The following is a 23,344-nucleotide window of genomic DNA, read 5'->3' as shown; positions in this document are numbered from 1 at the left end:
GTGAACATAGTCTGTGTTTTCAATCCACTCCTGGTTTTGGTTGCAATATGAGGACCAAAATACTGTTTGTGTGTGCAGGGCAGGCCTTAGGATAGATGGCGCCCTGTGCGGAATTTGCTTTGGCTCCCCCCCCCCCCCCCCCACACACACACAGTATAATGTCTCATTTAGCGTGCCACACACAGTATAATGCCCTCAAAGTGCCCTCACACAGTATCAAGTGCCCCAACACATACATAGTTATACTATAACATTGTTGCCAATAAATATTACAGCCATACATTGATTACATTCGCCTCCATACTGTTACTAAACAAAACAGAAATACATAACCAATGATACCACTACATAATACCGCCACACCATGACAACTATCACTACAGACCCTATAAGAGAGTGCAGTTAGCACTGACAAAGTTGGACGGTGAAGAGGTTAGAATATAGTAGAAGAAAGAAGACCAGACTACTTTGGAAAGAAGATTTTTTTAACTTATTTATTTAATAAAAGGGTTCTTAGGAAAGTTTTATTTCAATAAAGATCTTATTATATTATTGTTGTGTTTTTTTCTTACTTATTTATGGCTTAGTAATGGAAGCTGTCTAATAGACGGTATCCATTGCTAAACTGGGGCTTAGCGTTAGCCCATACAACGGCTAATACTAACCTCCCCACTTATTACTCCAGTACCTACCACAACCTGTAGTACTGGGTAGAGCCAGATACTATCAGGCCTGAGCGCGAGAAAATTACGGTCCGGGACTGTATGGCAGCAGACTGGTGTTATTAGACTGGCAATGGCCAAAACAAAGCGGTCCTTGCCACCCTGATAGTGTAAGGCTGCTGCTGCTGCTTGTTTTTTTCAGACTGATTATGGAAAATAGGGCGGATGCTATGCATTAGTCTAATAAATAAATAAAAAAGCTTGGGCTACCCCCTATTCTTCATAACCAGCCAGATTTAAAAAAATACAAGCAGCAGCGGCCTGAGACTACCAGGACGACAAGGGCCATTTATTTGGTCTGTTTCCAGCTTCATAGCACCAGACTGCTGTTTATTGCTTTTATCTGGCTGGTTATGGAAAATAAAGGGAATTCCATGTATTAAATAAATAAATAATTTTTAAAAATGCATGGGGTCCCCCTTATTTTTCCTAACCAGCCAGATAAAATACCAAGCAGCAGCAGCAGCCTGACATTATCAGGGTGGCAAAGGACATTTTGGCCATTGCCAGCCTAATAACACCAGCCTGCTGTCGCCCAGTCCAGGAGCGCCAATTTCTGACGCTCAAGGCTTTACGGTATCTGGCTCTTCCTGGTACCCCTGGTGGCGGTGAATACCGGGGTAATAAGTGGGGGGTTAGTGTTAGCCATTCTAGTTAATACTAAGCCCTGGCTTAGTAATGGACGCCATCTATTAGACGGCTTCCACTACTAAGCCAAAAATAAGTAAGAAAAACCCCACAACAATTGTAATAAGATCTTTATTGAAATAGAACTTGCCCGAGACCCCTCGTTGACCCTTTTATTAAATAGATAAGTTAAAATCTGTTTCTGAAGTAGTCCGGTCTTCTTTCTTCTATCTGTAAAGTAAAATAAAAAAGTACATTACTCAGAGAGCCAATAACAGCCCTGGCATTTATTGTATGTCACTACCCCTAACAGTGACATAGAATAAATCCTGCAGCCTCCCAACCCTCAGGATGTTAGTGATTTGATTGTGGGGGTCTGCTGAAGGGGTGGGGAGGCTGTAGGATTTAGTGTATGTCACTATTAGGAGGTCCCAACAGAGGCCTTAACCTCCATAGGCCTTTGTTGGGACCCCCTAAGAGGGACATACACTAAATCCTACAGCCTCCCCACCCCTCCAGCAGACCCCCACACAATCAAATCACAAAGGAGCACAACCCCCACCCCACCCGGACTAACCAGCACGCGAGCAGGATGGCAAAAAAGGCACCGCCACCTTTAAGGACTTGCAGAGCCGTTGCCTGGTGACGTCATGCACGCGGTGACGTCGGCGCGCAGGAGAGGGCAAGGGATGTGAGCGGGGCGGCCCCTGGGGATGCGCATAGGCAGAAGAGACAGCTGCACATCTAGCTGTAGAAATGTGTGCTGCTGTCTCTGTCTGCAGGAGCGCCGCCGCTGATACACTACAACAGGAGGGCTGCATGCTTCTCTTTGGTGTAATTGTCTGCAGAAGCGCCGTTAGAAAGGAGCAGGGTGTCGGGCAGCCAGCTGGGGGAGCGATCGGGGCGGACCTCGCCTTCTACAGATGCACATACTCCATACAACCACATGCAATTTCACACAGTACTGCTGGTACTTACCTTCTCTACATAAACAGGACTGTAGTTGAAATATGATTATAGGACAGGAATTTTTTTAACCCCTTAAGGACGTGGCCCATTTTCGTTTTTGGTTTTTCCTCCTTGTGTTTAAAAGGTCATAGCACTTGCATTTTTCCACCTAGAAACCCACATGACCCCTTATTTTTTGCGTCACTAATTGTACTTTGCAATTACAGGCTGAATTTTTGCATGAAGTACACTGCGAAACCAGAAAAAAATTCAAAGTGTGGTGAAATTGAAAAAAAAAAAAACGCATTTCTTTTATTTGGGGGAAATGTGTTTTTACGCCATTCGCCCTGGGGTAAAACTGACTTGTTATGCATGTTCCTCAAGTCGTTACGATTAAAACGATATATAACATGTATAACTTATATTGTATCTGATGGCCTGTAAAAAATTCAAAACCGTTGTTAACCAATATACGTTCCTTAAAATCGCTCCATTCCCAGGCTTATAGCGCTTTTATCCTTTGGTCTATGGGGCTGTGCGAGGTGTCATTTTTTGCGCCATGATGTGATCTTTCTATCGGTACCTTGATTGCGCATATACGACTTTTTGATCGCTTTATATTACATTTTTCTGGATTTGATGCGACCAAAAATGCGCAATTTTGCACTTTGGGATTTTTTTGCGCTGACGCCGTTTACCGTACGAGATCAGGAATGTGATTAATTAATAGTTCGGGCGATTACGCACGTGGCGATAGCAAACATGTTTATTTATTTATTTGTTTACTTTTATTTAAAACCTGGGAAAAGGGGGGTGATTCAGACTTTTATTAGGGGAGGGGGGCTTCTAGTATTAACAACACTTTTTTTTTTTTTTTTTTTTTTACACATATACTAGAAGCCCCCCTGGGGGACTTCTAGTATATACACTTGGATCTCTCATTGAGATCTCTGCAGCATAGATATGCTGCAGAGATCCATGAGATCGGCACTCGTTTGCTTTCGGCTGCTGCAGCCGAAAGCGAACGAGTGCCGAGCCGAGGACGGCGCCATCTTGGACGCGTCCCCGGCCGGCATCAGTAACGGAGATCGCTCCTCCGGGACAAGGTCCCGGAGGAGCGATCTCCCCCACTAGACCCCAGGGAAACGTTGCCTCCGGTAATCGGAGGCAGCTGTCAACTTTGACAGCTGCCTCCGATTAGCTAATTAGCGGGCACGGCGATCAGACCGTGCCCGCTAATAGCAGCGGTCCCGGGCTACTCACGGCACCCGGGATCGCCGCGCGGCCCCGCTTTGAAGTGCAAGTGAGGACATATGACGTACGCATACGTCCTATGTCCTTAAGAGGTTAAAGTGATCTTTTAAATGACGTTTGTGCAGTCGGCTGCTCAATATTGACTAGAACAATCTGTGCAGCTATTTCATAGAATATGCAGAAAAAAATATTGCACACATTCCTGCAACATATTCCAGAATATAAGGAATGTGCATATACAAAATAAAGAACATAGCCCATGTAAAAATTACAGCTGTATAATAAATAGTCCAGCATACATGAGGCATACAGTCTATTATATGCTAAATCTGCATGAAGACCTCAAAAGGATCGATATAAATGTACAGTTGTCTGTAACAAGTGAGCTGTGGACCTGAGAATTATGGGCAAAGGCAAAATAAACTTTAGGCCACATTCACACGTTCCATGTTCCACACCAGGGCGGGGGAAGTATAGAGAGGAGGGCTATTTCAGGTGTCAGAACGATTTGCCAGGAAGTGACTGCATAATACATCTGAACTCCTACAAGTATGCACAGGGGCGTAGCTAAAGGCTGATGGGCCCTGGTGCAAAATGTTAGCTTGGGCCCCCCCATCTCACCCGATCAGGCAAAGTCATATCTAACGTTATATTTAATTACTCTAATGTGCCACCATGTTCTAATGCACTGCCACTGCCTCCACCTCATGTACTGCACTACTGCCCCCTATAATTAATGGACTGTACTGTGTCATTGTCTAACCATTGTATTCCAATCTTTGACTCTCCAGCTGAATAACTACAACTCTCATCATCAACTGCCAGTTGGAAACGATGGGGGTTGTAGTGCTGCAACCTGAAGAGCCAAATGCTGCAAAACTCCCATAATAAACTGTCAGCAGGGCACGATGAAGTTTGAACTTCTGCAACCTGGAGAAGTCACCTGATATCACTTGCAGTCCTATGTAACACCACATATAACAGTGATATCCCTCTGAGTACAGATAATGTAGTGGTCACCTGCAGTCCTATGTAACACCACAGATAACACAGTGATATCTCTGAGTACAGATAATGTAGTAGCTGTCACCTGAAGTCCTATGTAACAGCACAGATAACAGTGATATCTCTGAGTACAGATAATGTAGTAGTCACCTGCAGTCCTATGTAACACCACAGATAACACAGTGATATCTCTGAGTACAGATAATGTAGTAGTCACCTGCAGTCCTATGTAACAGCACAGATAACACAGTGATATCTCTGAGTACAGATAATGTAGTAGTCACCTGCAGTCCTATGTAACGCCACAGACAACACAGTGATATCTCTGAGTACAGATAATGTAGTAGTCACCTGCAGTCCTATGTAACGCCACAGACAACACAGTGATATCTCTGAGTACACATAATGTAGTAGCTGTCACCTGAAGTCCTATGTAACAGCACAGATAACAGTGATATCTCTGAGTACAGATAATGTAGTAGTCACCTGCAGTCCTATGTAACAGCACAGATAACACAGTGATATCTCTGAGTACAGATAATGTAGATATAGACCCCTTGTGCAGCCCCCCCTCCCCCCAGTATAGACCCCCTTGTGCAGCCCCCCCTCCCCCCAGTATAGACCCCCTTGTGCAGCCAACCCCCAGTATAGACCCCTTGTGCAGCCAACCCCCAGTATAGACCCCCTTGTGCAGCCAACCCCCAGTATAGACCCCCTTGTGCAGCCCCCCCCTCCCCCCAGTATAGACCCCCTTGTGCAGCCAACCCCCGGTATAGACCCCTTGTGCAGCCCCCCCTCCCCCCAGTATAGACCCCCTTGTGCAGCCAACCCCCGGTATAGACCCCTTGTGCAGCCCCCCCTCCCCCCGTATAGACCCCTTGTGCAGCCCCCCCTCCCCCCAGTATAGACCCCCTTGTGCAGCCAACCCCCGGTATAGACCCCTTGTGCAGCCCCCTCTCCCCCCAGTATAGACCCCCTTGTACAGCCAACCCCCGGTATAGACCCCCTTGTGCAGCCACCCCCGGTATAGACCCCTTGTGCAGCCCCCCCTCCCCCCAGTATAGACCCCCTTGTGCAGCCAACCCCCGTTATAGACCCCTTGTGCAGCCCCCCCTCCCCCCAGTATAGACCCCTTGTGCAGCCCCCCCCTCCCCCCAGTATAGACCCCCTTGTACAGCCAACCCCCGGTATAGACCCCCTTGTGCAGCCCCCCCCTTAGTATAGACCCCCTTGTGCAGCCCCCCCCAGTATAGACCCCCTTGTGCAGGCCCCCCCCCCCAGTATAGACCCCCTTGTGCAGCCAACCCCCGGTATAGACCTCCTTGTGCAGCCCCCCCTCCCCCCAGTATAGACCTCCTTGTGCAGCCCCCCCTCCCCCCAGTATAGACCCCCTTGTGCAGCCCCCCTCCCCCCAGTATAGACCCCCTTGTGCAGCCAACCCCCAGTATAGACCCCTTGTGCAGCCAACCCCCAGTATAGACCCCCTTGTGCAGCCCCCCCTCCCCCCAGTATAGACCCCCTTGTGCAGCCCCCCCTCCCCCCAGTATAGACCCCCTTGTGCAGCCAACCCCCGGTATAGACCCCTTGTGCAGCCCCCCCTCCCCCCAGTATAGACCCCCTTGTGCAGCCAACCCCCGGTATAGACCCCTTGTGCAGCCCCCCCTCCCCCAGTATAGACCCCTTGTGCAGCCCCCCCTCCCCCCAGTATAGACCCCCTTGTGCAGCCAACCCCCGGTATAGACCCCTTGTGCAGCCCCCCCTCCCCCCAGTATAGACCCCCTTGTGCAGCCAACCCCCGGTATAGACCCCTTGTGCAGCCAACCCCCGGTATAGACCCCTTGTGCAGCCCCCTCTCCCCCCAGTATAGACCCCCTTGTACAGCCAACCCCCGGTATAGACCCCCTTGTGCAGCCAACCCCCGGTATAGACCCCTTGTGCAGCCCCCCCTCCCCCCAGTATAGACCCCCTTGTGCAGCCAACCCCCGGTATAGACCCCTTGTGCAGCCCCCCTCCCCCCAGTATAGACCCCTTGTGCAGCCCCCCCTCCCCCCAGTATAGACCCCCTTGTACAGCCAACCCCCGGTATAGACCCCCTTGTGCAGCCCCCCCCTTAGTATAGACCCCCTTGTGCAGCCCCCCCCAGTATAGACCCCCTTGTGCAGCCCCCCCCCCCAGTATAGACCCCCTTGTGCAGCCAACCCCCGGTATAGACCTCCTTGTGCAGCCCCCCCTCCCCCCAGTATAGACCCCCTTGTGCAGCCCCCCCCCCCCAGTATAGACCCCCTTGTGCAGCCCCCCCTCCCCCCAGTATAGACCCCCTTGTGCAGCCAACCCCCAGTATAGACCCCTTGTGCAGCCAACCCCAGTATAGACCCCCTTGTGCAGCCCCCCCCCCCCCCCGTATAGACCCCCTTGTGCAGCCCCCCCTCCCCCCAGTATAGACCCCCTTGTGCAGCCAACCCCCGGTATAGACCCCTTGTGCAGCCCCCCTCCCCCCAGTATAGACCCCCTTGTGCAGCCAACCCCCGGTATAGACCCCTTGTGCAGCCCCCCCTCCCCCAGTATAGACCCCTTGTGCAGCCCCCCCTCCCCCCAGTATAGACCCCCTTGTGCAGCCAACCCCCCGGTATAGACCCCTTGTGCAGCCCCCCCCTCCCCCCAGTATAGACCCCTTGTGCAGCCAACCCCCCGGTATAGACCCCTTGTGCAGCCCCCCTCCCCCAGTATAGACCCCCTTGTGCAGCCAACCCCCGGTATAGACCCCTTGTGCAGCCCCCTCTCCCCCCAGTATAGACCCCCTTGTACAGCCAACCCCCCGTATAGACCCCCTTGTGCAGCCAACCCCCGGTATAGACCCCTTGTGCAGCCCCCCCCCCCCCCAGTATAGACCCCCTTGTGCAGCCAACCCCCGGTATAGACCCCTTGTGCAGCCCCCCCTCCCCCCAGTATAGACCCCTTGTGCAGCCCCCCCTCCCCCCAGTATAGACCCCCTTGTACAGCCAACCCCCGGTATAGACCCCCTTGTGCAGCCCCCCCCTTAGTATAGACCCCCTTGTGCAGGGTGCAGCCCCCCCCAGTATAGACCCCCTTGTGCAGGGGCCCCCCCCCCAGTATAAGACCCCCTTGGTTGCAGCCAACCCCCGGTATAGACCCTTCCTTGTTGCAGCCCCCCTCCCACCAGTATAGACCTCCTTGTGCAGGCCCCCTTCCCACCCCCAGTATACCCCCCTTGTGCAGGGGCCCCGCCCCATATAGACCCCTTGTGCCGCCCCCCCCTCCAACCAGTTATAGACCCCCGTTGTGCTTCCACCCCCAGTATAAGACCCCTTGTGCAGCCACCCCCCAGTATAGACGCCCCTTGATGCAGAACCCCCCCCTCCCCCCAGTATATACCACCCCTTAGTGCATCCCGACCCCCTCCCCCCAGTAATGACCCCCATTTGTTCAGGCCACAACGGTATAGACCCCTTGTGCAGGCCCCCCCGTCCCCCCAGTAATAGAGCCCCCATTGTGCAGCCCCCCCTCCTCGCACCAGTATTAGACCCCCCCTTGGTGCAGCCCCCCCTCCCCCAGTTATAGACCCCCTTGTGCAGGCCAACCCCCGGTATAGACCCCTTGTGCAGCCCCCCCTCCCCCCAGTATAGACCCCCTTGTGCAGCCAACCCCCGGTATAGACCCCTTGTGCAGCCCCCCCCTCCCCGGGTATAGACCCCTTGTGCAGCCCCCCCTCCCCCCAGTATAGACCCCCTTGTGCAGCCAACCCCCGGTATAGACCCCTTGTGCAGCCCCCCCCCCCCCAGTATAGACCCCCTTGTGCAGCCACCCCCGGTATAGACCCCTTGTGCAGCCCCCCCTCCCCCGGGATAGACCCCTTGTGCAGCCCCCCCTCCCCCCGGTATAGACCCCCTTGTGCAGCCAACCCCCGTATAGACCCCTTGTGCAGCCCCCCCTCCCCCCGGTATAGACCCCTTGTGCAGCCCCCCCTCCCCCCAGTATAGACCCCCTTGTGCAGCCAACCCCCGGTATAGACCCCTTGTGCAGCCCCCCCTCCCCCCAGTATAGACCCCTTGTGCAGCCCCCCCTCCCCCCGGTATAGACCCCTTGTGCAGCCCCCCCTCCCCCCCGGTATAGACCCCTTGTGCAGCCCCCCCCCCCCCGGTATAGACCCCCTTGTGCAGCCAACCCCCGGTATAGACCCCTTGTGCAGCCCCCCCTCCCCCCAGTATAGACCCCCTTGTACAGCCAACCCCCGGTATAGACCCCCTTGTGCAGCCCCCCCCTTAGTATAGACCCCCTTGTGCAGCCCCCCCCAGTATAGACCCCCTTGTGCAGCCCCCCCCCCCCCGGTATAGACCTCCTTGTGCAGCCCCCCCTCCCCCCAGTATAGACCCCCTTGTGCAGCCCCCCCCCCCGGTATAGACCTCCTTGTGCAGCCCCCCCTCCCCCAGTATAGACCCCCTTGTGCACCCCCCCCCTCCCCCCCCCCCCCCCCCGTATAGACCCCCTTGTGCAGCCCCCCCCTCCCCCCCCTCCCCCCAGTATAGACCCCCTTGTGCAGCCCCCCCCTCCCCCCCCCCAGTATAGACCCCCTTGTGCAGCCCCCCCCTCCCCCCCCCCAGTATAGACCCCCTTGTGCAGCCCCCCCCTCCCCCCCCTCCCCCCCCCCCAGTATAGACCCCCTTGTGCAGCCCCCCCCTCCCCCCCCCCCCAGTATAGACCCCCTTGTGCAGCCCCCCCTCCCCCCCCCAGTATAGACCCCCTTGTGCAGCCCCCCCTTAGTATAGACCCCCTTGTGCAGCCCCCCCAGTATAGACCCCCTTGTGCAGCCCCCCCCCCCCAGTATAGACCCCCTTGTGCAGCCAACCCCCGGTATAGACCTCCTTGTGCAGCCCCCCCTCCCCCCAGTATAGACCTCCTTGTGCAGCCCCCCCTCCCCCCAGTATAGACCCCCTTGTGCAGCCCCCCCCCCAGTATAGACCCCCTTGTGCAGCCCCCCCTCCCCCCAGTATAGACCCCCTTGTGCAGCCAACCCCCAGTATAGACCCCTTGTGCAGCCAACCCCCAGTATAGACCCCCTTGTGCAGCCCCCCCCTCCCCCCAGTATAGACCCCCTTGTGCAGCCCCCCCTCCCCCCAGTATAGACCCCCTTGTGCAGCCACCCCCCGGTATAGACCCCTTGTGCAGCCCCCCCTCCCCCCAGTATAGACCCCCTTGTGCAGCCCCCCCTCCCCCCAGTATAGACCCCCTTGTGCAGCCCCCCCTCCCCCCAGTATAGACCCCCTTGTGCAGCCAACCCCCGGTATAGACCCCTTGTGCAGCCCCCCCTCCCCCCAGTATAGACCCCCTTGTGCAGCCAACCCCCGTATAGACCCCTTGTGCAGCCCCCCCTCCCCCCGGTATAGACCCCTTGTGCAGCCCCCCCTCCCCCCAGTATAGACCCCCTTGTGCAGCCAACCCCCGGTATAGACCCCTTGTGCAGCCCCCCCTCCCCCCAGTATAGACCCCCCTTGTGCAGCCAACCCCCGGTATAGACCCCTTGTGCAGCCCCCCCTCCCCCCGGTATAGACCCCTTGTGCAGCCCCCCCTCCCCCCGGTATAGACCCCCTTGTGCAGCCAACCCCCTGTATAGACCCCTTGTGCAGCCCCCCCCTCCCCCCGGTATAGACCCCTTGTGCAGCCCCCCCCTCCCCCCAGTATAGACCCCCTTGTGCAGCCAACCCCCGGTATAGACCCCTTGTTCACCCCCCCCTCCCACACCTCCCCCCCGTATAGACCCCCTTGTGCAGCCCCCCCCTCCCCCCCCCCCAGTATAGACCCCCTTGTGCAGCCCCCCCCCTCCCCCCCCCCCCCCCCCCCCCCAGTATAGACCCCCTTGTGCAGCCCCCCCCTCCCCCCCCCCCCAGTATAGACCCCCTTGTGCAGCCCCCCCCTCCCCCCCCTCCCAGTATAGACCCCCTTGTGCAGCCCCCCCTCCCCCCCCTCCCCCCAGTATAGACCCCCTTGTGCAGCCCCCCCCTCCCCCCCCCCAGTATAGACCCCCTTGTGCAGCCCCCCCCTCCCCCCCCTCCCCCCCCCAGTATAGACCCCCTTGTGCAGCCCCCCCCTCCCCCCCCCCAGTATAGACCCCCTTGTGCAGCCCCCCCCTCCCCCCCCCAGTATAGACCCCCTTGTGCAGCCCCCCCCTCCCCCCCCTCCCCCCCCCCCAGTATAGACCCCCTTGGTGCAGCCCCCCCCCCCCCCCCCCCCAGTATACACCCCCTTGTGCAGCCCCCCCCCCCCCCCCCCCCAGTATAGACCCCCTTGTGCAGCCCCCCCCTCCCCCCTCCCCCCCCCCCAGTATAGACCCCCTTGTGCAGCCCCCCCCCTCCCCCCCCCCAGTATAGACCCCCTTGTGCAGCCCCCCCCTCCCCCCCCCCAGTATAGACCCCCTTGTGCAGCCCCCCCCCCCCCCCCCAGTATAGACCCCCTTGTGCAGCCCCCCCCCCCCCCCCCCCCCCAGTATAGACCCCCTTGTGCAGCCCCCCCCTCCCCCCCCCCAGTATAGACCCCCTTGTGCAGCCCCCCCCTCCCCCCCCCCCAGTATAGACCCCCTTGTGCAGCCCCCCCCTCCCCCCCCCCAGTATAGACCCCCTTGTGCAGCCCCCCCCCCTTCCCCCCCCCCCCCAGTATAGACCCCCTTGTGCAGCCCCCCTCCCCCCCCCCCCAGTATAGACCCCCTTGTGCAGCCCCCCCCTCCCCCCCCCCAGTAATAGACCCCCCTTGTGCAGCCCCCCCCCCCCCCCAGTATAGACCCCCTTGTGCAGCCCCCCCCCCCCCCCCCCCAGTATAGACCGCCTTGTGCAGCCCCCCCCTCCCCCCCCCCCAGTATCGACCCCCTTGTGCAGCCCCCCCCCCCCCCCCCCCCAGTATAGACCCCCTTGTGCAGCCCCCCCTCCCCCCCCCCCAGTATAGACCCCCTTGTGCAGGCCCCCCCTCCCCCCCCCCAGTATAGACCCCCTTGTGCAGCCCCCCCCTCCCCCCCCCAGTATAGACCCCCTTGTGCAGCCCCCCCCTCCCCCCCCCCCAGTATAGACCCCCTTGTGCAGGCCCCCCCTCCCCCCCCCCAGTATAGACCCCCTTGTGCAGCCCCCCCCCCCCCCCCCCCCCCCAGTATAGACCCCCTTGTGCAGCCCCCCTCCCCCCAGTATAGACCCCCTTGTGCAGCCCCCCCCTCCCCCCAGTATAGACCCCCTTGTGCAGCCAACCCCCTCCCCCCCCCCCTCCCCCCAGTATAGACCCCCTTGTGCAGCCCCCCCCTCCCCCCCCCTCTCCCCAGTATAGACCCCCTTGTGCAGCCCCCCCCCTCCCCCCCGCCAGTATAGACCCCCTTGTGCAGCCCCCCCTCCCCCCCCCCAGTATAGACCCCCTTGTGCAGCCCCCCCCTCCCCCCCCCCCAGTATAGACCCCCTTGTGCAGCCCCCCCCTCCCCCCCCCCAGTATAGACCCCCTTGTGCAGCCCCCCCCTCCCCCCCCCCAGTATAGACCCCCTTGTGCAGCCCCCCCCTCCCCCCCCCCCAGTATAGACCCCCTTGTGCAGCCCCCCCCTCCCCCCCCCCCAGTATAGACCCCCTTGTGCAGCCCCCCCCCTCCCCCCCCCCCCAGTATAGACCCCCTTGTGCAGCCCCCCCCTCCCCCCCCCCCAGTATAGACCCCCTTGTGCAGCCCCCCCCTCCCCCCCCCAGTATAGACCCCTTGTGCAGGCCCCCCCCCCCCCCCCCCCAGTATAGACCCCCTTGTGCAGCCCCCCCCCCCCCCCCCCCCCAGTATAGACCCCCTTGTGCAGCCCCCCCTCCCCCCCCCCCCCAGTATAGACCCCCTTGTGCAGCCCCCCCCTCCCCCCCCCCCAGTATAGACCCCCTTGTGCAGCCCCCCCTCCCCCCCCCCCCAGTATAGACCCCCTTGTGCAGCCCCCCCCTCCCCCCCCCCCAGAATAGACCCCCTTGTGCAGCCCCCCCCTCCCCCCCCCCCAGTATAGACCCCCTTGTGCAGCCCCCCCCTCCCCCCCCCCAGTATAGACCCCCTTGTGCAGCCCCCCCCTCCCCCCCCCCCAGTATAGACCCCCTTGTGCAGCCCCCCTCCCCCCCCCCAGTATAGAACCCCCTTGTGCAGCCCCCCCCCCCCCCCCCCCAGTATAGACCCCCTTGTGCAGCCCCCCCTTCCCCCCCCAGTATAGACCCCCTTGTGCAGCCCCCCCCATCCCCCCCCCCCAGTATAGACCCCCTTGTGCAGGCCCCCCCCCTCCCCCCCCCCCAGTATAGACACCCCTTGTGCACCCCCCCCCCCCCCCCCCCAGTATAGACCCCCTTGTGCAGCCCCCCCCGTATAGACCCCCTTGTGCAGCCCCCCCCCCCCCCACCCCCCCCCAGTATAGACCCCCTTGTGCAGCCCCCCCTCCCCCCCCCCCAGTATAGACCCCCTTGTGCAGCCCCCCCCTCCCCCCCCCCAGTATAGACCCCCTTGTGCAGCCCCCCCCCAGTAATAAGACCCCTTGTGCAGCCCCCCCTCCCCCCCCCCCAGTATGACCCCCTTGTGCGAGCCCCCCCCTCCCCCCCCCCAGTAAGACCCCCTTGTGCACCCCCCCTCCCACCCCCCCCCCAGTATAGACCCCCTTGTGCAGCCCCCCCCCAGTATAGACCCCCTTGTGCAGCCCCCCCCCCCCAGTATAGACCCCCTTGTGCAGCCCCCCCCCCCCAGTATAGACCGCCCTTGTGCAGCCCCCCTCCCCCCCCCCCAGGATAGACCCCCCTTGTGCAGACTCCCCCCCTCCCCCCCCCCCCGCCCCGCCCCCGCCCCAGTATAGACCCCCTTTGTGCAGCCCCCCCCTCCCCCCAGTATAGACCCCTTGTGCAGCCCCCCACTCCCCCCCCCCCAGTATAGACCCCCTTGTGCAGCCCCCCCCTCCCCCCCCCTCCCCAGTATAGACCCCCTTGTGCAGCCCCCCCCCAGTATGACCCCCTTGTGCAGCCCCCCCCTCCCCCCCCCCCCCGCCCCCCCCAGTATAGACCCCCTTGTGCAGCCCCCCCCCCCCCCAGTATAGACCCCCTTGTGCAGCCCCCCCCCTCCCCCAGTATAGACCCCCTTGTGCAGCCCCCCCCCTCCCCCCCCCCCCCGCCCCGCCCCAGTATAGACCCCCTTGTGCAGCCCCCCCCTCCCCCCAGTATAGACCCCCTTGTGCAGCCCCCCCCTCCCCCCCCCCCCAGTATAGACCCCCCTTGTGCAGCCCCCCCCTCCCCCCCCCCAGTATAGACCCCCTTGTGCAGCCCCCCCCCCCAGTATAGACCCCCTTGTGCAGCCCCCCCCCTCCCCCCCCGCCCCTCCCCCCCCCCCACCGCCCCGCCCCAGTATAGACCCCCTTGTGCAGCCCCCCCCTCCCCCCAGTATAGACCCCCTTGTGCAGCCCCCCACTCCCCCCCCCCCCCCCAGTATAGACCCCCTTGTGCAGCCCCCCCCTCCCCCCCCCCCCAGTATAGACCCCCTTGTGCAGCCCCCCCCTCCCCCCTCCCCCCAGTATAGACCCCCTTGTGCAGCCCCCCCCTCCCCCCCCCCAGTATAGACCCCCTTGTGCAGCCCCCCCCTCCCCCCCCCCCCAGTATAGACCCCCTTGTGCAGCCCCCCCCTCCCCCCCCCCCCCCAGTATAGACCCCCTTGTGCAGCCCCCCCCCCAGTATAGACCCCCTTGTGCAGCCCCCCCCCCAGTATAGACCCCCTTGTGCAGCCCCCCCTCCCCCCAGTATAGACCCCCTTGTGCAGCCCCCCCTCCCCCCCAGTATAGACCCCCTTGTGCAGCCCCCCCCGCCCCCCCCCCCCCCCCAGTATAGACCCCCTTGTGCAGCCCCCCCCCCCAGTATAGACCCCCTTGTGCAGCCCCCCCTCCCCCCCAGTATAGACCCCCTTGTGCAGCCCCCCCTCCCCCCCCAGTATAGACCCCCTTGTGCAGCCCCCCCCGCCCCCCCTCCCCCCCCAGTATAGACCCCCTTGTGCAGCCCCCCCCCCCCCAGTATAGACCCCCTTGTGCAGCCCTCCCCCCCCCCCCCAGTATAGACCCCCTTGTGCAGCCCCCCCTCCCCCCCAGTATAGACCCCCTCGTGCAGCCCCCCCTCCCCCCCCAGTATAGACCCCCTTGTGCAGCCCCCTCCCCCCCCCCCAGTATAGACCCCCTTGTGCAGGCCCCCCCCTCCCCCCCCCCAGTATAGACCCCCTTGTGCAGCCCCCCCCCCAGTATAGACCCCCTTGTGCACCCCCCCCCCCCCCCCCCCCCCGCCCCTCCCCCCCCCCCCCGCCCCGCCCCAGTATAGACCCCCTTGTGCAGCCCCCCCCTCCCCCCAGTATAGACCCCCTTGTGCAGCCCCCCCCTCCCCCCCCCCCCCCAGTATAGACCCCCTTGTGCAGCCCCCCCCTCCCCCCCCCCAGTATAGACCCCCTTGTGCAGCCCCCCCCTCCCCCCTCCCCCCAGTATAGACCCCCTTGTGCAGCCCCCCCCTCCCCCCCCCCCCCCCAGTATAGACCCCCTTGTGCAGCCCCCCCCCCCCCCAGTATAGACCCCCTTGTGCAGCCCCCCCCCCCAGTATAAGACCCCCTTGTGCAGCCCCCCCCCCAGTATAGACCCCCTTGTGCAGCCCCCCTCCCCCCCCAGTATAGACCCCCTTGTGCAGCCCCCCCCCCCCCCCCAGTATAGACCCCCTTGTGCAGCCCCCCCCCCCCCCCTCCCCCCCCAGTATAGACCCCCTTGTGCAGCCCCCCCCCCCCAGTATAGACCCCCTTGTGCAGCCCCCCCTCCCCCCCCAGTATAGACCCCCTTGTGCAGCCCCCCCTCCCCCCCCAGTATAGACCCCCTTGTGCAGCCCCCCCCGCCCCCCCTCCCCCCCAGTATAGACCCCCTTGTGCAGCCCCCCCCCCCCAGTATAGACCCCCTTGTGCAGCCCTACCCCCCCCCCAGTATAGACCCCCTTGTGCAGCCCCCCCTCCCCCCCAGTATAGACCCCCTCGTGCAGCCCCCCCTCCCCCCCCAGTATAGACCCCCTTGTGCAGCCCCCCCTCCCCCCCCAGTATAGACCCCCTTGTGCAGCCCCCCCTCCCCCCCCAGTATAGACCCCCTTGTGCAGCCCCCCCTCCCCCCCCAGTATAGACCCCCTTGTGCAGCCCCCCCCGCCCCCCCTCCCCCCCCAGTATAGACCCCCTTGTGCAGCCCCCCCCGCCCCCCCTCCCCCCCCAGTAATAGACCCCCTTGTGCAGCCCCCCCCTCCCCCCCCCCCCCCAGTATAGACCCCCTTGTGCAGCCCCCCCCTCCCCCCCCCCCCCAGTATAGACCCCCTTGTGCAGCCCCCCCTCCCCCCCCCCAGTATAGACCCCCTTGTGCAGCCCCCCCCTCCCCCCCCCTCCCCCCCCCAGTATAGACCCCCTTGTGCAGCCCCCCCCTCCCCCCCCCCCCCCCAGTATAGACCCCCCTTGTGCAGCCCCCCCCTCCCCCCCCCCCCCCAGTATAGACCCCCTTGTGCGTAGCCCATCTCTCGTGTAATTTCGATATGCCTCCGCCATTTTAGCAGGGATTTGCCAAATAAAAGATAGGATAGAAGAACAGAGAACAGGGGAGGGGAAAAACTGTTTCACATATATATATGTCTGTTATAACCAAGTGTATGCACTGAGAGCCTTCCTGTAGACTGAGAAAGTCTGCTACAGATAACTCAGCCCTTAAGTGTACAGAGCAATTTATTACTCCACAGACTTAATGTTCTAAGATATCCCACCGCTGCCACCAATTTGTCACGATCCCCGTGACTTAGGTTCTGGCTAGTAGGCAACCGGGCTCACCTCGGACCGTCTTGGATCAGCTACCAACCAGAACCTAACACCCAGTTACACGTTTTCTGCTGCCACCACACGTCACAATAAGGCTGACGTGACACCTTACCCTTATGCACACCTAAGGCAACTACAAATTACATCTATCACAATCTTATGGTAATCACTTACCCCTGGTAACGTTTTACTTCAGAGACATAGGGCCTTTTTAGAACACAGGAAAGCTCTTATTAAAGTGAAATTTAATAACAAATAAAAAAGGACAGTGCATACAGTACAGGTCACAATAAAAAAAAGAGATGGTACAAAATATACAGACACATACATACACAGTAAAAACAGTTCTTAAAATAAAAAGGAGAAAACCAGAACCTACTTTGCTATCGGGCTGTTTGGAACTGGAACGCTATGGGGATTAGCAGGAACGGCGGGCCAACACACTCATAACAAGTTCCCCAAGTGTTGAACACTCTCCCATCATACTCCCTGCCTTATCAAGCATGGTGAGAGCAGTTGTCTCCCTCCCTCCTCTGACCTCACAGGGGGGGGTGACAGGGACTATGCTAATGAGCTAATGGTCCATCTTTTATGACCGGAGACGCTTGCCTGAAGATTTTCAAATCCTCATAACTTGGCAGGCGCGTTTCCAATCAGCATTCCAGGGGCATCAAACTACGGGGCATCACCTGCCGGTCACGGGCATACCAACCATGGGTCTGGTGTGCACCTGATTAGAGGAGTTACAGGTTTCCCTGGGTTCCCCTAGAGCCACTTTCTTGCTTTTACAATGGTGGGTCCCTCTCCCTACCCTGCTGACCTGTAGCGAATCTCACCTCTGGAATATGACAGCTTGTCATCTTTCTGAAGGGGTCAAATTTCTCCATAGACGTCTACAGTAACCTCTGATTGTCTCCTGCGTGAACTCTGGATGCATATTGCAGCCAGACCCCTTGTCATAAAGCCATTACGCCATGAGGACGTTTTATTGCGCCCCCAGTCTGGTAAGAGATAAGCGAACCTGTTAATATCCAGGACTCTCACTATATGGCCCCAATCCATCTAGCCATGACATCTAGTGCCCAAAAAAAAACAGGACACCAGCTTCAAAAAGAAACAAAAAAGGTGGTGGGGGGGGGGGGGGGGGGTGAGGAGCTTTGCCAACTATGAGTGATCAGGGATATTTTATTCAAGATCGTGAATATATATTGATCATCCTCACACCTCCCCCTTTGAGATATGGCACGGGACTATTGATCCATCCATCAGTATCCCACGCCATCCTCGACCACTTCGCCCTGCCGGGACAATCCATCGGTATTACCATGATTACTTCCCTTCTTGTATTGGATGGTGAACTCATACTGCTGCAGCGCCAAACTCCACCTCAGCAACTTCCCGTTGTCACCAGCTACCCGGTGTAACCAACTCAGAGGGTTGTGATCAGTAATGACCGTAAATCGGCGCCCATACAGGTACGACTGCAACTTCTGCAGGGCCCACACGATGGCTAAGCACTCTTTCTCCACTGTGGCGTATGCTACTTCCCTAGATAGCAGTTTCCTACTCAGGTAAAGTATGGGATGCTCTTCCCCTGCTGCATTGACCTGACTGAGCACAGCGCCTAGGCCATATGCGCTGGCGTCAGTCTGGACGATGAATTGGCGGTTAAAGTCGGGGCTTTGCAAGACTGGTGCGCTTGCCAGGGCCCGCTTTAGCGCCGTTAGAGCTTGCTCACAATCTGGGGTCCAACTAATCACTTGTGGCAATCTCTTTTTTGTGAGGTCCGTTAAGGGTTTTGCAAGGGTGCTATAGTTGGGAATGAACTTCCTATAGTACCCTGCAGTCCCTAGAAAGGACATCACCTGCTTTTTGGTCTTGGGGGTGGGCCAGGCTACAATAGCCTCCACCTTACCTTGTTCGGGTCTCAAGGTCCCTCCCCCTACTCTGTGTCCAAGGTACTGGACCTCTGTCATGGCCATCTGACACTTTCCAGGCTTGATTGTCAGCCCGGCTGTTTGGATCCGCTGTAGCACCTGTGACAGGTGGGACAGGTGATCCTCCCAGGTCTGACTAAACACAGCGATGTCATCCAGGTAAGCTACTGCAAACCCTTCAAACTCCTCGAGCAGCTGGTTAACCAAGCGCTGAAATGTGGCAGGGGCATTCTTCATGCCAAAGGGCATGACGACATACTCGTACAGCCCAAATGGCGTGATGAAGGCTGACCTCTCCTGGGCTTCTTTGGACATGGGAATCTGCCAGTATCCCCTACTTAAGTCCATAATCGTGATGTATTGGGCACCGGCGATCTGATCCAGTAACTCTTCAATGCGGGGCATCGGATACGCATCGAACACCGTGATGGCATTCAGTTTCCGATAGTCCCCACAAAAACGAGTTGTCCGGTCTTTCTTAGGGATAAGAACAACTGGTGAGGCCCATGAGCTATGGGATCTCTGGATCACGCCCATGCCCAACATCTCCTCTATCTCCCTCTTCATGTCCGCCCGCACCTCTAAGGAGACCCGGTAGGCTGACTGTCAGATAGGGAGGTGCGCACCCGTGTCTACATGGTGCACCGCAAGGCTAGTCCTCCCTGGTTTCCCCGTGAACGTGGACAGGAAAGGGTTCAGCACCGCCCACAGCTGGGACTTCTGGGTCTCTGTTAGCTGTGGGTTCAGCTGGGCCTCGGCTAGGCTCCCCTCGGTCTTTGCGTCAGCTACGACGTCAACTAGACTGTCACCCTCCCCTTCCTCTGGCAGACTGCACACTGGCATGACACACGTGTCACGCTCCACATGGGCCTTGATCATGTTAACATGAAACACTTTGTGCTTCTTGCGAATATGATCAATAGTGACGACATAGTTCACATCATTCACCCGCTGGTGAATGGTGTAAGGACCTTCCCATGCGGCCTGCAGCTTGTTTTGAGGCATGGGTACTAGTACCCACACCTTTTGTCCGACGGCGTAAATGCGCTCTCGGGCATTTCGGTCGTACCACCTTTTCTGACTATCCTGCGCCTGGGCCATGTTCTCCTGAACCAGGCCGGTCAGGGTTTCCATCCTCTCCCTGAATCTTAGTACATAGTCTACGACCGAGACGTCAGGGTGACCCACTTCTCCCTCCCAGGATTCCTTGATGAGATCTAGGGGACCCCGTACTCGTCTTCCATAGAGGAGCTCAAACGGAGAGAACCCAGTGGATGCCTGAGGTACTTCTCTGTAAGCAAATAGCAGGTGCGGGAGGTACCGCTCCCAGTCCCGTCCGTGGGACTCCACAAGCATCTTGAGCATCTGCTTGAGGACGCCATTGAACCGCTCACACAGACCATTAGTCTGTGGGTGATAGGCACTGGCGACCAGATGCTGCACCTGTATTTTCTTGCAGAGGCACTCCATCAAGTTAGACATAAACTGTGTTCCCTGATCCGTCAGCATCTCCTTAGGAAATCCTACTCGGGAAAAGATGGTGAGAAGTGCATCCGCAACGTTATCGGCCCTGATGGAGGATAGGGCAACTGCTTCTGGGTACCTAGTAGCATAATCTACCACGGTCAGAATGTAGCTTTTGCCAGAACTACTGGGTACTGCTAACGGTCCTACAATATCTACGGCCACCCGCTGGAACGGCTCATCTATGATCGGTAAAGGGATGAGGGGAGCCTTGGGAACATGCCCAGGCTTTCCCATCCTTTGACAGACCAGACATGACCGTCAGAAGTTAGCCACTTCTTTTCCTATACCCGGCCAATAGAAACGCTGTTTCAACCGGTCCTGGGTCTTGCGGATACCCAAGTGGCCTGCGAGGGGTATTTCATGGGCCACTTGCAGTAGTCGCTCCCGGAATGGACGAGGCACTACCAGCTGCCTACTCTGCACCCATTCCGGTTGATCCTCGGTGGGAATCATCTGCTTATAGAGACGGCCCTGATCCCAGGTTATCCGCTCGGTATCCGATTCAGCCGGGGTGCTATCAGCCAGCTCTCTCAGTTTCTGTAACGTCCCATCAGTCAGCAAAGCTGCCTGAAATTGGGCCCAGTCACTTTGAGAGTTGCCAGACATCACCTCGTCTGCTCTGATGCCTTGATTCAGCTGTGAGCTGTCAGCTGACCCTCCAGCTGCTGGTATACACACCGCAGGGGGGCTTCCACTCACTGTGTCAGAGTGGCCCCGCCCACTACGCGTCACCACAGCTATGTACTTACAATCTGTTCCGCCCACCTGCTGAGGATCAGGGGTGAGGGGGACAGATGGAAGCCTGGTACAGTCCTGGTTATATACATCAGATTCATTACCTATGTAATTGGCATCAGGATTAGTACTCATGTTTATCACATTTAAAGGGTTAGTACAAACAGTGAGGTCATCTTTATAGACCTCCGCACTAGCACCAACCAATGAGGGGGATTCACACGAAATGCCAGGAACCTGTGAATCCTCCCTGACATCAGCAGGTACATAGTGGGAGACTAAGGAACCAAGATCAGTGGCTAATAAGACATCCGTGGGAATATGATCCGTCACTCCCACCTCCCTTATTCCACTCCCAGCCCCCCAGTCAAGAAATACCCTCGCCATGGGCAAAGCGGGGCTCACTCCTCCAATCCCAGTCACAGTTCGTGTTTTCCCAGGGATTAAGTCCTCTTCGTTCACCAGTTCAGGGCGAACAAGGGTGATCTCCGCCCCAGTGTCCCTCAAGCCCATCGTGATTTTGTTACCCACGGTAACGGCCTGCATGTTATCACTGAGCTTCCCTCCCCGTCCACCCACAAACAAAACAGTAGATGGGGAAACCGGTGGGTTTCTTTCTCTCGTTGGTTTCTTTCTCTCGGGACAGTCTCGACTAATATGTCCCCCTTTGCGACACATAAAACAGATGCGGGTATCAGCAACAGGTTTGGTGGGGACCACAGGGGTAGAACCCCCAGAGGGTCGAGTAGCAGGGACAGAGTTGGTAGAAGTCTGCTTACCCCCTTTCCAGCTGGTCACTGCCGGCTTCTGATGTGCGGGGCCCGATTGGCAGTGTAGGTGTCGGCCAGCTTGGCTGCTTGCGCTGCGTCTCTGGGTTCTCGGTCCAAGATGAACTGACGAACTTCTGCGGGACACAGGTGCAAAAACTGATCCTTGACCATCAGGTCTTTGAGATCCTCAAAGGTGTGGATAGACAGTCCTTCGATCCACTGGTGAAAGTTGGTGTTCAATCCATCAACGACATCTGAGTAACTGTCATGAGGTCCAAGCTGCATAGCCCGGAATCGTTTCCGATACATCTCTGGTGAGAGATTGTATTTCTGGATGAGGGCTTGCTTAATGGCCTCATAGTCACCGTCCTTGTCTCTGGGCAAGGAGACAAAAACCTCCAGGGCTTTGCCTCTCAGTCCTGGGGTCAAGTACCGCGCCCACTGCTCACAAGGCAACTGGTACTGTCTGCAAATTTTCTCAAAGCCTCTGAGAAACGTGTCCAGGTCCCCATCCTTCTCCATCACCGGGAAGTGATCTAAACGGGGTTTAAGGTGTCCCGTCTCACTGGACTCACGGTTGGGTGGGAAATTACTGGACCTCTGGGCACGTGCTAGTTCCAGCTGATGCTGCCTCTCGGCCTCTGCCTGTCGTGCGGTGAATTCTCGTTCAGCTTGGCGTTCGCGTGCTGCGAATTCTCGATCAGCCTCCTGCTGTCGTGCTGCTGCTGCTGCAAATTCCCGTATAAGCTCCAACCGCAAAGCTTGGTCGCAGTCGGTCATCTGTTGGAGAATCAAAGGTAAAGGAGAGTCCGTACCATTCTGGGGACTGGCGCTACCGGTACATTGGTGCCCCATGGATTCCAGAACCGGACCCTCTGCTGCCTCCGATGATGGTGTGGTGACCACAGGCTGCTCTGGCCGAGCATCATCTTCCATCAATGCTTGGATCAGCTGTTCTTTACTGCGATTCTCTCCTTCCAGACCTCTTAGCTCACAAAGGCTGCGTAGCCCATCTCTCGTGTAATTTCGATATGCCTCCGCCATTTTAGCAGGGATTTGCCAAATAAAAGATAGTAGGCTAGTAGGCAACCGGGCTCACCTCGGACCGTCTTGGATCAGCTACCAACCAGAACCTAACACCCAGTTACACGTGTCCTGCTGCCACCACACGTCACAATAAGGCTGACGTGACACCTTACCCTTATGCACACCTAAGGCAACTACAAATTACATCTATCACAATCTTATGGTAATCACTTACCCCTGGTAACGTTTTACTTCAGAGACATAGGGCCTTTTTAGAACACAGGAAAGCTCTTATTAAAGTGAAATTTAATAACAAATAAAAAAGGACAGTGCATACAGTACAGGTCACAATAAAAAAAAGAGATGGTACAAAATATACAGACACATACATACACAGTAAAAACAGTTCTTAAAATAAAAAGGAGAAAACCAGAACCTACTTTGCTATCGGGCTGTTTGGAACTGGAACGCTATGGGGATTAGCAGGAACGGCGGGCTAACACACTCATAACAAGTTCCCCAAGTGTTGAACACTCTCCCATCATACTCCCTGCCTTATCAAGCATGGTGAGAGCAGTTGTCTCCCTCCCTCCTCTGACCTCAAAGGGGGGGTGACAGGGACTATGCTAATGAGCTAATGGTCCATCTTTTATGACCGGAGACGCTTGCCTGAAGATTTTCAAATCCTCATAACTTGGCAGGCGCGTTTCCAATCAGCATTCCAGGGGCATCAAACTACGGGGCATCACCTGCCGGTCACGGGCATACCAACCATGGGTCTGGTGTGCACCTGATTAGAGGAGTTACAGGTTTCCCTGGGTTCCCCTAGAGCCACTTTCTTGCTTTTACAATGGTGGGTCCCTCTCCCTACCCTGCTGACCTGTAGCGAATCTCACCTCTGGAATATGACAGCTTGTCATCTTTCTGAAGGGGTCAAATTTCTCCATAGACGTCT

The 23,344-nt window shown here is 58.2% G+C and overlaps 1 protein-coding gene and 1 pseudogene across 1 annotated transcript in view; one reads left to right on the top strand and one right to left on the bottom strand.

Moving 5' to 3' along the window:
* TMEM132A (transmembrane protein 132A) overlaps window positions 1-23,344 on the top strand; it is a 244,442-nt gene that overhangs the window by 2,738 nt on the left and 218,360 nt on the right. The gene's annotated exons all lie outside the window — the stretch shown is intronic.
* On the bottom strand, window positions 20,117-22,407 carry LOC138800056 (uncharacterized; annotated as a pseudogene).

Source organism: Dendropsophus ebraccatus, chromosome 8 (assembly GCF_027789765.1).
Source record: "Dendropsophus ebraccatus isolate aDenEbr1 chromosome 8, aDenEbr1.pat, whole genome shotgun sequence".
Classification (NCBI taxonomy): Eukaryota; Metazoa; Chordata; class Amphibia; order Anura; family Hylidae; genus Dendropsophus; species Dendropsophus ebraccatus.
The sequence above is the reverse complement of the archived record's forward strand: the minus strand, read 5'-3'. Positions and strand labels throughout refer to the sequence as shown.